The following is a 12729-nucleotide window of genomic DNA, read 5'->3' on the forward strand; positions in this document are numbered from 1 at the left end:
AGCATAGAAAACTACCTTGAGAAGGTAATAGGTTCACCTCTCTGGTCTTTAAGCAAAGGGTAAATAGATGTTCATTTTATGGGTATTTTATAGAGGGGATTTTCATTCAGATACAGAATAGAATAAATGGCCCCTGAGATATTTTCTAAGCATAACATTCTGTATTTCTATGAAACTAACTTACCTGTTTTCCAAATGTAATCAGAAGCCCATGTCTCTAAAATATGCTATAACTAACCTATTCCAAATCTAACCCTTCATCTCTCATACTAACCTAACCTCAAAGTCAGCTGGACAGCTACCACGTCTGGCCCAACTCCTACTTGTGTGATCTTTGGGACATTGGTAACTCCCTTCTATGTAAAAAATATCTCCCTACATAGGCACCATCATTTAAAAAAATTTTTATCTATTAATTGACCAATCATTAAGTGTTTAGTAAACATCTACTATGTATTGTGTACTATATATATACACACACACATATGTATATATTAGACACTGGGTATACAAATATAATAAATGAAACAATCCCTACCTGAACGGATTTTACATTTTAATGGTGAATATGGCAAGTACATACATAGGTATATACAGAAAGATTTATTAAAGATCTTTTATACATTTTTAAAAAAGATGTTGATAATTTCTGGTAACAATAATCAGATAAACTTTCCTCTAGGGTAAGTAACTACCCATAGTGCCCATTCATTGCCCATCCCCACAGTAGTTTTCAAAGACAATCTACTAAAGGACAGACATAAGAATACATGTTCGTAAAGAGAGTACCCCTGCCTATAAAATTACCAATGACTGAAGGACTGAAGAATACTGTGTTTGGTTAAATGCAAAATCATAATCTATGTATCTCAACTAATATTTGAACTGTTTACAAATTATATTCTAGATGTAAAATATATTTTGAATACTCACAAAATTACAATGTCAGTAATATTTCTAGATTTCTTTTCTAGGCTCTAGTACTTCATCTATCATTAAAAATCTACACAAATTTGTTTGATAGTCAAAAGATTCTGTATCTCCAAATCTTCAGCTTCCAGGATCAAATGTTTAACTATAAATATAAAAATTTATATTTATATATTATATATATAAATAATTGTAAACAAAAGTTTAACTATATCCCACAGACATCCCAGTTTGGATATATATCTTTCTAGGGAATAGAGAAGGAAGGATCTGAAGGCTTGGTTCCATTCCCAGGAAAGTTAGGAAGGAAGGTGGTATTTTGGGATTGAACACATCCAAGGAAGGGAAGTTGAGAGAATGAGAGCAATAGATAATGCCAAAAGGGGTAAGTCATTTACCAGTTCCTAGAATTAACCATACTTAGTTTATTAAAATATCCTGGTTATTTTAAGTTAGAGAGAAATTAGAAATTCTTTTCAGACATCCACTATACCAATTAAGAATATAATTCAATAAGCATTTATTATGTGCCTAATAAATTCAAGACACTGTGTTAGATGCTGGTAGAAGAGGTCGGGGTCTCAAAGAATATGGTTCATTCTATCCAGTTCAATATTTTGTTCTTCCTTAGGTCTTCCTTATTCCAAGGCTAGCTATGTAGCCATTGAACCACATCAGTTTCATATATCTTGACAACTACTAATAAATACTTTTTATATCTAATTAGTCACATGGAGATTTACTTCTACCATTCAGTTAGTTTACCTATATCTATTGATGAATAAACTGTGAGCTGACTTGACCAAAGATTCAGAACTAAAAGGGATCTGAGAAGTCATTGGTTCCAACGCTTTTATTTTACAAATGAGATAGCTGAAGCTCAGAGGTTAAATTACTTACTCAAGGTCAAGCTATCATAGAGACTTAGAATTGGAAGAGACTGCAGTCTCACCATCTAGAAAAAGAAAGGGTCCCTCTAGAAAAATAAAACCAAACAAGGGCACATCTTACCTTTGATTTTTATTACCTCTTGTGAGAAGGAGCCCTTTTCCTCCAGAAGGAGCCTAATTCATTCTCTTTTGGGGTAGTACAAATTAGGTGTTTTTTTTTCACTTTTTGTAAGTCTCAATTGTCTAGTTTGCAATTTCCACATATTATTACTGCTTCTGACCTCTCCTCCCACCCCCAACATCACATCCAATTTATCTTGCATATACCTTGTTTATATAGTTATTTTCATGTTGCCTCTACCATAATTAAACTGTAAAATTTGAATGGAAGGACAGGTTTTTGCTTTTTCTGTATCCCCAGTACTTGGCACAGTGCCTGGCAAATAGTAGGCTTTTAATAAATGCTTTCTAACTTCGACTCATAAGTGATAGCCTTTAGACATTTGAGGGAAGTTCTAAAGCCACTGCCTCTTCTCAGCCTTCTCTTTTCAAGGATAAACATTCCCAGTTCTTTCAAATTAATTTAGTAAAGCAAGATTCTGAAGCCCTTTTGCTAACCTGATAAACTTTATTTGGATGCTCTCAAGCTTTATCAATGACCTTTCTAAAATGTGGAACCCAGAACCCAGATTGTCCAATCCCAAATCTAGCAAGATTCTTTCTACTAAACCACACTAGCATTATACCATCCCAAGAGGCAAATGGGTATGCCTATTCAGTAACACATAATCATTGCAGTTTTCAACATGAAGATTTGGAAGCACTAACAATGGGTCATCACCTCTTGTGACTTCCTACAGTCTTGTTATCACTGAGTTTTGTCCAAATGTCTATATAGAGGTTAACTAATCTTATGCAATAGAAACAGGATTTTTCTCTTAAGACTAATGATGATCCAGCAAAGAAGACTGAGCCAAAGCAGTCTGTTTGATACATGGAAGAGAACCAGAATAGAACAGTGTTGTTGTGGAAGCCAAGGGCAGAGAAAGCATCTAGAAGGAGGGAACACTTGGTACAGTTAAAAGCTGCAAAGAAATCAAATAGGCTGAAGACTGAGGAACAAGCCTCCAAAAAAGGCAGAATTCTTGATAGTCTATTTTCCTTTATTTTTGTGATGACAAATAGTGTTCCTGAAGGTCCATACCATGCCCTTCTCTAAACCCCAGAGACTATTATGAGCAGATTTAAAGCTGAAATGGATCTGAAAGGTCCACTAATCCAATTCCCTCATTTTATAGGGAAAGGATGTGATGTAATAGAAAAAGAATGAAATAGGAATAGTGAACTTGAAAGCATGGGATTTGAGATCATCTCCTAGTTCTGCTACTTTTTACCTTTGTTATCTTGGGCAAATCACTCTACCTTGGGTCTCCCTGGGCCTCAGTTTCTTCATCTGTAAAATGAGAGTTGGATCTCTAATTGTTGTTGTTGTTGTTCAGTCACATCTGACTCTTCATCACCCTATTTGCAATTTTCTTGGCAGAGACACTGGAATGGTTTGTTATTTCCTTCTCCAGCTCATCTGAAAGATGAGGAAACTGAGGAAAACAGAGTGAAATGACTTGCCCAGGGTCACACAGCTACTAAGTATCAGAGGCCAAATTTGAATTCAGGAAGATGAGTGTTCCTGAACTCCAGGTCTGGTTCTCTATCCACTGTACTACCTAGCTGTCCCAAAGTCTTTTCCAATTCCAGATTTATGAAACTAAAGAACTGAGGTTCAGAGAATTGAAGCCCTTTGTGGCCAAGATCACACAGGCAATATGTAGCAGAGCAGAAATTAAAACAAAGGTCCCTTTGAGTGTTTGGGGGATTTTAAAAGTCCCATGGCCTTTCATGGGAAATCATACCATAACACACCAAAGTGCAGTGGGGTTCTGGACCCAGTTTAAACCAGCTCCCCAGAAATGATTGCTTAAAATTTCATTATGAGCATTTACACCTCAGAAATCAACAACCTTGTAAATCAGGTCTTGATTTATTGTTTTATCGATTAGCTAGACTTAAGAAAGTGATAGGCAATGTGTTAGTAAGGCAGATTAAATGTAAAAGTGTTTGTGCATACATTTCTTTCCCATTCCCAAGCCCATTGTTAAGACATTTACCAGCATAGATCTGTAGCACCAATTCAATATTCACAATGCCCATGATCTCTATAAATATACCTGCATGGTGCTCAATCACAAAATATAATAGACTCATCACGTAGAAGACAGAAACAAACATTTATTCAAACACCAGAAAACCATATCCTAAACCAGTAAGCTGATTCCATCATAGTAGCAAAGAAGTTAATAAACCATAACAGCACAGAGAGCCACAGCATCCTTTAGCCTTCCCAGTAACCAACAGAAAACCAACATTTATTCATAAGCCTGTCTGTCTCCCTCAGAAGGGTGCTCTCCTCCCAACTATCTAAATGGCTCTGACTCCCAACTTCCTGTGGATCCACCCTTCAGCAAACTCCTCCTACCACAAGTTCCATGTGATTAGGTTCAGCCTATTAGGGGGCAAGGTTTATTTTCAAAGCAGGGAAGGTCTTCAAATTCCCTTAGGCTTATAAGGGGCAGGAAAGACCTTCAAATTCCCATTACCATTACAAGCCCTGACATTGCCTCTTTAAAATTTTTTGACTTCACTTTAATATAAGAAACTTGATATACCATAAAATAAAATACTTGAAAACCATAAACAAAATTTTTTTGCATGGAAAAATACATGCATTTATAAAAGCTAATGTATTTCTCATGGAATCCCACTACCCCCTCTTTTTCTATTCTATTCTATTAATCTGAATACCTCAAGCAATCTATAGGAGTGACCATGCCTTTGACTTAACCATCACCCTAAAACAGAAATTCTTAACTTTCTGGAATTCTGGAGAAGTCTATAGACTGGTTCTTGGAATCCTGTTTTTAAATGCATGAAATAAAATAAAATCCTTAGGCATACAAAGGAAATCAATTATGTTAAAATATAGTTATTAAAGTATTTTTTATGAAAAAAGTTCAGGAGTCCCAGGTTAAGAATACTGTTTACCTCCATGATCTTGAACACTAAATTCCACCTCTTTTTTCACAATCTTCTTTTTTGCATTTCTTCCTCTGTCTCATTCTTTCCTTAATATTAGTGTGTATGTATATACATATACATATGCACACATATTTAAAAATATAAAAGAATATTTCAATATAGTTGATTTCCTTTTAAGCCTATGTATTTTATTTTAAGCATTTAAAAACATTATTCTGAGAAGGGATCCATAGGCTTCACTACACTGTCAAAGGGGTCTATGACACAAAAGAGGCAAAAATTCCTATCTAGGTAATTATGTCTGGATATGCATGTTTTCTTTCTAGACTTATGCTTAATGTCAAATCTGAACTGGGCCTGCTATTTCATTGGATGAAGAAATAACCTCTACCAAATCAGATTGGCATCTTCCCTTCACTTTAGTCTTAGAAACTTGCCTAGATTCCTGAGAGGTTAAATGACTTTCCTATAGCCACTATGTTTGAGAGGTATGACTTACCCCATCTTCCTATATCCAAGACCAGTAAGTACTCTATTCACTAAGCTATGCTGCCGCTCAATGTCATAAATTACACAGACACATATTCACACATTTAAAATACATTTGTGTAGTGTATATATATAGACATATATATACAAATTAATATTGCATAATCTCAACTGTGCTCCTAATACAGTAAGGTAAGTCTTTATACCTCTCTAATCAATTCAACATCGAATTCAAAAATGAGGCTATTACAAGCCTATTCCATCCTCCCATCACCCCCCCCACCCCCCCCCCCCCCACCCCCCCCCCAGAAAAGGGGCCTGTCCAAAAACCTCCCCAAAAAAAAAAAAAAAAGCAAAAAAAACCTGAGCCCTTCCCCCAAATATTCCTTCTTTTCCCCTTCTCATCTCACACATCTCCACTATCTCCTCTTTAACTCCACAATGATGAAGACATGATCTTTCTCCTTGACAAAGCAAACACTTAAATACACACTTGATACCTACCCTCTTCTCCAGCAGTCTGCATCAATTTTCTCCCTAATTACTGACTGTTTCCCTGATTTAAAAACATGCCTATGTCTCCTCCATTCTTATACTTTACTCCTCTGCAAGGTCACAAGCCTCACTTTTTTCTCCAGAGCCATCTGGATCCAGTGATCAGATATCATGAGGATGACTAGAGATGTTTCAGGATGCAATGGAAGACCCAAACCCTTTTAGGTTAGGTCTTTTCAGGCCTAATGAGGTAATACCTTTTCAATGAATAGACCTCTTTTAGAAGTTGAGTATAGGGATGGTCCCTTTAATTAGAAAAAAAATCAAGGTGGAAGTGATGAGGTATGGGCTCTGGGAGCCCCCTCAAGCTCTCCTAGAGTCCTTGAGGTACAGGCTCTGGGAGCCTCCCTTGGACTCTTGATTGAATTGTCTCTTTTGATGAGGTATTTTACTAACTGCTAACTACTAGCCTAGTTACTAGCCTAGCCCTCCAGTGTTCATCTACCTCCCACCCTTAATCACTCATTGACCTCATTAACACCTCCTGAAGACCCTCCCCAAACTCCTCCTCTAGACCACCCCTAGATTCCTCCCACAACTTTCTGTATATAAGACCCCATCTCAGACCATATGAGTGAGCGCCATGGAATAATCAGAGTGCCATAGAATGACCTAGCACAGACTTACTCTGTGTCTAATGCAAGCTAACTTTTAATAAATTTTACTTTCCTTTGGCTGAGAAGACTTGAGTCGAATTGATCCAGCTGGACCCAGCATGTTGGTATTTTGGGGTCTCCAGAGCAACCCTAACTCTCTTAGTGGGTACTCTCTTCAGAAGGGAAAGACCCTCAGGGTTTCTGTTCCAAAAAGAAATAGTTACCTTTGACTTTAGTAGTTGTGTTTGTCCTTTGTTCTGGAAGAGGACCTTGACATCAGGGAAGTTATGACATGATTTGCAGTTGACTTGGATTTGAGTGAGTGAGGGCTGTACAAGGTCACCAGCCTCACTTCCTCCTCCAGAGTCATCTAGGTCCAGTGGCCAGATATTCATCAGGAGGACTGGAGATGACCTAAAATGACCTAAGATGCAATCAGAGACCCTGGCCCTAGGTCTTTTCAGGTTCTCACTTTTGAGTGAGGTACAATGCATTCAGTGAATAGGCCTCTTTAAGAAGTTAATCAAGGGGGTGGTCCTTTAATCAAGAAAGAAAAAAAGCAAACTGGGAGGGGAAGACCCTTGAGGCTTCTGGGCCAAAACAGAAACAGTTACTGTTTAGTACTAAATACTAAACACCTTTGACTTTCAGCCTGGAGGGCCCAAAATGCAGCCATTAAGTGCAGCTTGGGCAGGGACCTATTGTGGCCTAATCTACGTGAGTGAAAACAGTTTAAGGTTTTGTGAAACAAGAGTCATCTCCAGTCATCCAGGTGAATATCTGTTCATTGGATCCAGATGGCTCCAGAGAAGTAAGTGAGGCTGGTGACCTTGCACATCCTTCCTTCACTCAAATCCAAGTTAAGTGCAAATAATGTCATCCTTACCCTGATGCCATGGTCCTCCTCAAAAAGGAAAAACAAACCTAACCTGTGAGTTGACTGGGCTGCCCAAATGGGGACCCAGCTAGTTGGGTAACTCAGCTTGTCCTCTCCCTCTCCCTCTTCTCTCCAAAGGAAGGTAAAATGTGATGGCCAGAAGCTGTCCACTTAACTTGGGTTTACTGCCTACATTGCTAGATTCCTTCTCTTTCTTCCCTTCTTTCATTTGATTACACCACAATAGATGGAGCCTAAGCTCCACTTAATGGCCTGTATTTTGGGCCCCCCCAGATTTGAGTGAATGTCCAAGGTAACTGTTTCTCTTTGCAACAGCAACCCAGAGGGTCTTCCCCTCCCAGCTTAATTTTTTTCTAATTTAAGAGGCCATCCCTTCACTCACTTCTTAGAGTTTACATTTACTGAATGGGTGTTACTTCACTCTAAGTGAGTACCTGAAAAGGCCTTAGGCTAAAAGGTCTCCCAATTGCATCCTGGGGTCATGTCCAGTCATCCTGATGAATATCTAACCACTGGACCCAGAGGGCTCAGGAGGAGAAAATGAGGCTGGTGACCTTGCACAGTCCTCCCTCACTCAAATCAAAGTCATCATTTCCCTGATGCCAGGGTCCTCTTCGACAATGAAGGACAGACACAACTTTACTCCCTTCCAAGCAATCCGTGATCGAGCTTGACTTGGTCTATCTGATGTTCCTCAAACACAGAACTCCATCACTGGCTATCCTCCAAGTCTGAATGCTCTCCCTTCTCACCTTTATCTCTTGCCTTCTGGGATTTCCTCCAAGACTCAAATTAAATTTCACCTTTTCGGCAACAGACCTTTCTTGATTACCCCCACCCCCAACCTTGGTGCTTCCTTCCCTCTAAGACTACCCCCCATCTCCTCTGTATATATCTTATATTTTTAGGGTTATGTGCATGTTGTCTCCTTCATGAGAACATGAGCTATTTAAGGACAAGAAGGGGTTTTTTTTGGCCTGTGTATAAGCTAGAACCTAAGATAGTGTCTAGCACATACCTGCTTAATAAATGCTTGTTGACTGATTGATTGGTAAAGTGTGTGCATTTTCATACCTATGACTTCATTAGTGTAAGGACCTCCAAGTGGGAAAAGTCCCTTTTACTAATACATTTTTTTTTCATTTAACAAGAATTTATTTTCTGTCACTGCCCCTTACCCAATGAAGAAAAACAAAATCCTTATAACAAGTATACATAGTCAAGTGAAACTAATTCCTACATCAACCACATGAGGAAAAAACTTTTTTTAGCATATCAGCTATCACTTCTCTTGGTCCTCTAGTTTAAACATGGTGGGGTATTGCATTAAAAATGAAGATCTGATACTATCTCTAACTGAAAATCTTAAAGAGATCCCTTGGGATACTAAAAGGTAACCCTCTCTCCACAAGGTCATAATATCTCTGAACATATGTTTGAGGCATTTAACGGCCAAGAGAAGATGTTTTTGCTTATTTACAATTTTCAGTCAGGATGCCTATTTTGTTGGTGCTATATAAAGATCAAAATTAAAATACTTTTTGCAATATGAATTCAAAGACTTCTTCCAATAATTCTTACCCTTCAGGGACTGGGAAACCCTGGTGTGGAAAAAAGATATATTACACCAGAGACATCCTAGCAATGCATCATCTTTTCATTTTCTGAAAAACGGATTTGTCTCTGTTTCTGAAAACAAAAACAAAAATAACAATTTTAAATATATTTTTTTAAAGCGATGGTGATTTTTTTTCTCTAAGGAAGTCATAGTATCTGGGTACTTCTTCAGTGGAGAGGAACCTCTCCATCACAGCTATAAGTAATTTTCTTGGCAGTGATTGCTCAATAGACCTCTTCACCGACCATCAGGAAATTCTCTCCAAAATTAGAGACATGGTTAAGTAGCTTTCTCCATAGATGGGTTTGTATTTATGTATACATGTACTCACACAATTCTTATATAATTTATCCTTTAGAGCATATATTGTTACTACAATGAGGACAGAAATAAAACAGCTGCTACAACCTAGTATATTTTTTGGGTTTTTTCTGTTTCCTTCCCCTCTCCATACAAATGCATTCCTCAACCCACCAAGGTTACCTTGTTTCTGTTTTGTCTATGTTGTATTTCTTAAATATTAATTTATGTGTAACTTGTCTCTCCATCCAATTAAAATGTATACTCCTTGAGGGCAGGAATTGTTCCAATTTTAACTCCATAGTCCTAGAGCCTGCTATATAGATTAAAAAAGGCTTGTTGAGTGACTCATTTTGCTAGACAGTTGGCATTTTTTTTTAACAGAAGGACCAATGATCAAGTGAATAAGAATTCCAGGGAGATATGCAGCTCTGTTAAGGGCTGTTTATAAAAGTTATGGGAAGGCAACATCAATCAATAAGTGTTTCTTAAATGCTTACTATGTGTGGCCTCTATGAGGTTTATAAGTTATGAGAAGAAGTAAATGTAAGTTCTATGAAGGCAGGGGCAGTATCTTATTTGTCTATGTCGCACAGAACCACAGGCATTTAATAACTATTTGATGAATTAATGCCTCAAGCATTTAAACCTGAGCTTATTTAATTAAAGAGAGAAGACCTATATCTATGAAACAAAGTGTGTTAAATTGTGAAGTACGGGCAATAAGGGCAAAAGAATTGTAAATAAGAACTGAACACTGTAATTATAACGACACCAAGCTTGACCTTAAAGAAGATTAAAGAAAAGGCATCCCTAACTCCCTTCTTTGCAGAGGAGGGAGACTGTGGATGCTGAACATTGCATATACTACTATCAGACTTAATTGATATGGTTGCTTGTTTGGATGAACAACTTGAAAAAAAATTTTGTCGTTGTTGTTAAAAGGGATGACATGATGGGTTGGGAAGGGATATGTTTGGAAACAAAGGTGATATAAAGATAAAAGATGTCAATAAAATAATTTTTTAAAGAGCCTGCTACAACTTAAATGAGCAGAACCAGGTGAACAATTTATACAGCTGTAGAGTCATTTCAATTGTATATGACTCTGTGACCCCATTTGGGGATTTCTTGATAAAGATACTGTAGTTATTTACCATTTTCTTCACCAGCTTGTTTTCAGATGAAGAAACTGAGGCAAACAGGGTTAAATGACTTGCCTGGGGTCACAGCTAGTGGGAAGTGGGCAAACAAATTTTGGCATATGGATGCAACATTAATTATTGCACCATAAGAAATTATGCAATGCACAGTTTCAGAATAAAAAAGAGAAGACAAAGATCTTTTGAAATGAAGTGGCATGAAGTAAATACAAGGAGGAGAACAATTTATTCAATAAGAACAACATAACCAAGAAAAACAACTTGGAATGACTTGAGAACCCTGAACAATGCAGTGACAAATAACAAATCCAGAGGTTAAAAGAGGAAACATGCTAGCCATTTCCTGATAGAGAGATGACAAATACCAGACATTTGAGTTTGTATATTTGGTGCAAGAGTTTTATTCCTTTTCTTTTTTTTAATCTTGAGTCAAGGAGAGAAAATACAGTTATCCCTTCCATATTGTGAGGGTTAGGGGTATGGTGCTCCCCTCTCCCCAGTCTGGAAAATCCATGTAAAATTTTTGACCCTCTTTGTACCAGAGAAGAAATCAGAATGATGAGAATATTAAAAGACAAAGTGTGTTGATATTACACAATACTATACATGTATTTTATGTATTTCTCTGAGTTCCTAAACTTTTTCTATCATCTGCTGGCCTTCACATGTCATTTGCCACTTGTTCAAAACTCCCCCAAACTTCTCATTTAATTTCTTATGCCTACCTGCAATATAGCAAAACCTCGATGGGGAATGTCTCAATGTGGAAGGAACAACTGTAAATGCTTAGCAATTGAAAACAAAAACTAAATTTACAAATACTTCAAGGATCCCTTGTTTCATTTGTGTGAACTTTCCCCCAGTGCAGACTGCTATCTTTCTCTGCCTTTAGATGATCTTCATGAAAGCTCATCTCCTTGCTAGCCTGGTAGAGCATCTTCGTATTTAAGTAGACTTGTGGCAGTCTACTTAATGACGGGCACAGTAGATTACTAGGTCTATACCTGAAAGCTTCCCAGCTGAGTAAGACCTGCTAGAGCTTATGCTTTGCTGGCATATTCTTCAAGAAACCAGTCATCCTTCCAATATCATAATGAAGCATTGGAGGAAAATTTTAGTAGAAATATATGGAGATAGTGAAGGTTTAAATCAGAGATGTCAAGTGCTGCTGACTGCCCATGCTTCTGGGAGCAGTTAAAGTATAATTTGCAAAGATTTAACAAAATAAACAAAAATAAAATAGAACATAGATAAGGCTAATTAATATGTGTTTTTCGGTGTCAATATGTGCCCCACCCCCAGATCCCTATGTATGAATTAGTGCTTTCTTTTTAAAATGTAATGCTACTGAATAAATGATATACATAAGATCATGGAATCATAGAATTGGGAGTTATCCCTGACAGAAGTTAAGGGGGAGTGAAACAAAAAAGTATTTACATGATAATTTTGTTGTATGTTTAAAAGGAATAGCAAGTTGTGCATAGTAGATGTGCAGTTTCATGTCCTACTGTCTTTTTTATTATTCTATGGTATACAAATGATTGTTTTATTCCATCAATTAAAAATAAAATTTAAAAATGTAAAATTTAAGATTTTGTCTAATATTACATAATGTCTTGACTTTCCCTTCAATCACTTGCCAAGTTCTATTGAAGCTTACTACCTACAAAAGATTTGATCAAGTCACATGTACTCTTTGGGTCTCAGTTTCCTCATAGATGAGTCCCTTCATGATCTAGAATTATAATCCATGGTCCTATTATTTCACTTCCATAGTATCTTTCATAAACATACCTTTCCCTTTCTACTCCCACTGTATCTGACCTAGTTTTGACCCTCATTTACACTGTAATTAATAACCTAACCTTTTCTGCCTACCTTTTCATCCTCACCCAGCAAAAAATTCAAACAGAAAAAGGGACCTAGTGTTGACCCTCATCTACACTGTTGTTAATAACTTAACTTTTTCATCCCCACCCTTTACACTGGCAATGAAAAATTCAAACAGAAAAGGGAGACACTAAACCATACATAAGAATCCCTTGCAGGTTGGATATAGACTTGGAAAACTACAAATTAACATTATATATGTTCTATTGCATTTTGGTTTTGTTGTTTATTTTATTTTTCAAATAAGTTTTTATTGATATTTTTCTGTTTTTTGCATCACCATATTTATCCCATGTATCCTACC

General features: G+C 37.1%; 1 protein-coding gene across 2 annotated transcripts in view; it reads right to left on the minus strand.

The window, feature by feature from the left end:
- Nucleotides 1–12729, minus strand: part of WDR72 (WD repeat domain 72) — a 303206-nt gene that overhangs the window by 268289 nt on the left and 22188 nt on the right. The window lies entirely within an intron of this gene.

Source organism: Petaurus breviceps, unplaced genomic scaffold (genome assembly GCF_028583685.1).
Source record: "Petaurus breviceps papuanus isolate PSGF00001 unplaced genomic scaffold, PetGlider_PUasm1.0 37, whole genome shotgun sequence".
NCBI classification, from domain to species: domain Eukaryota; kingdom Metazoa; phylum Chordata; class Mammalia; order Diprotodontia; family Petauridae; genus Petaurus; species Petaurus breviceps.